The following is a 2,344-nucleotide window of genomic DNA, read 5'->3' on the forward strand; positions in this document are numbered from 1 at the left end:
GAGTGGGGTGGGGAGAGAGAGAAGGGGGGAAGGATTGTCTTTTTCTCTCTCTGATTCTGTTCCTATTTCTGGATCGCTATCTCTCTTGTTCTTTTTTCTGTTTCTATATCACTTTATTATTTCCTTTCTCTCTCTCTCTCTCTCTCGCTCTCGTTCTTCCCCCTCGTTTCCTAGCTCTCTCCTCATATTTTGTCTTTTCTCTTCTCTTTCTCTCTTTGTCTTAATTTACTTATAACCACAAAGAAAAAGGCCCAGAGGAAAGCCAAATTGTAAACATACCAACAAAGAAGCACTCTCATCCCAGGTAAATTCCGCGCTTACAACAAGCAGCACACATACCATGTGGGCCAAGGCTTTTGCATTGCTCTCCTGCTGCATGTTGCTTGCGGATGTCGCTGCGTAGAATATATCCCGCTTGCTTGCATCCGGTCTGCTTGTTATTATTGTTATTGCTATTATTAGTATCGATATCATCATCATAAATGCCATTTCGTCATTTCACTACAAGCATCGTTTGATCCTGTTATCATTACACCTATCATTATCATCATTATCATTATTATTATCATTAAATTCATTATTTACTATCATAGAAGCATATTCACACACTTAATCCTAAATGATTAAAGATGTTCCTGTTCTACATGAGGTAAATGTTTTCAAAGTAACTGGGAGATAAACAGAACGGTGTCTGCCCTACATTTCCTTTCACAGCGTATTATCAAAGCACTGATATTATTCTGCACCACTCAGTATATGAATGTTTATAAGAAGAGGCGTCATGTAATATTTACGCTTAGTTACGTTTCTGTACTACCTAGAACTAGTATAAACACGATTGAAGAACTACATGATGAAAATTCGATACAACATGCCCAGTCGAGCATGTTTCGAATTCCGTTTCGAACATCCGTTTAATACCTCACTTATCGTATAGGGTAAGACAGATTCAAAGCTTGTACAAAGAAAATAGAAATGAAAACGATTAATTCAACAATGCAGGAAATACAACTGATAATCTAATCTTATCTCAGGAACTACCATTACTGAGCCTTTTTATATTTCGAAAAACTGTTTGGTAATTAAGCACCGTCGCCTTAAATGAGTGTCTTTCCTAATTTAGAGTCTTGGGCAGGACTCGAATCCACTTGCTCTCTTGGTCTTCACACGCGTGGGTGATCCCAGCAACTTCAATAAAAGAAAAAATAATAAATCAGCCTACTGATATAATCTTGTATTGTGGAATTATTAATTCTCTTTCAAGACGTTTTCAACATTAACATCATTAAACTTTATTTGCTATATACCAAAAAAAAGAAGGAAAAAACGAGCCTTAAAAAGAAATAAGAAACTAAGTGGGATATATTGGCGATCCTGCAGACAAGGCCAGACAAGCAAAGAAAATCCCATGATGACAACAGTGCCTGCGACATCATTAAGGCATCCATGTCCACCATGATAAGAAGGTTCCTTCGCTTATAGTTTCGCTCTCTGTTTCTGTCTCTCTCTCGGTCTCTCTCTCTCTCTCTCTCTCTCTCTCTCTCTCTCTCTCTCTCTCTCTCTATATATATATATATATATATATATATATATATATATATATATATATATATATATATATATATATATATATATATATATATATATATATATATATATATATTTCCTCTGTGTGTGTGTGTTTGTGTGTGTGTGTGTGTGTGTGTGTGTGTGTGTGTGTGTGTGTGTGTGTGTGTGTGTGTGTGTGTGTGCGTGCGTGCGTGCGTGCGTGGGTGTGTGTGAGTGTGTGTGAGAGAGAGAGAGAGAAGTGGCAAAGGATGAGCTTGGTATAAGTTATGTATGTAACGGTGTATGCAAAGGCGTTTGGCGCGAATGCTACACTCTAACCTAGACCTGGACAGTGTTGGTGTAGGCACACTATCCGCCCACGCTTGATATTTTAGTTTATGGTACTTTTTTTCTTCGTTAGTTAGTTAGTGAAGCTCGAAAAAAATAAACAAGAGTTAAACTATTTTCGTATTCGTAAGCCGCAGAAGTAAATTAGCCAAAAATTATACTTCTATAACACTTTATATAGTATGAGGATTGACGGAAACTACACGCATCGAAAACAATCATTGGTTATTTAACACTCAATCGTAAACAGGTTAAACAAACCACTCTTTTCTGCAAATGGAAGGGGGAAGGGTATATTTTGAAATTAATTTTAAGGAATTTTGTTAAGGGAGGCCTTTGGCATTCATGCGATGGAATGACAAGGCTCATCTAACTAGTCTCGTTCGTATATAGCAGTTATCTTTCCCACACTTAAGGAAAGTCTTAACACTGCAACACGTAAAGAAGA

The sequence above is a fragment of the Penaeus vannamei genome, chromosome 14, assembly GCF_042767895.1.
Source record: "Penaeus vannamei isolate JL-2024 chromosome 14, ASM4276789v1, whole genome shotgun sequence".
NCBI classification, from domain to species: domain Eukaryota; kingdom Metazoa; phylum Arthropoda; class Malacostraca; order Decapoda; family Penaeidae; genus Penaeus; species Penaeus vannamei.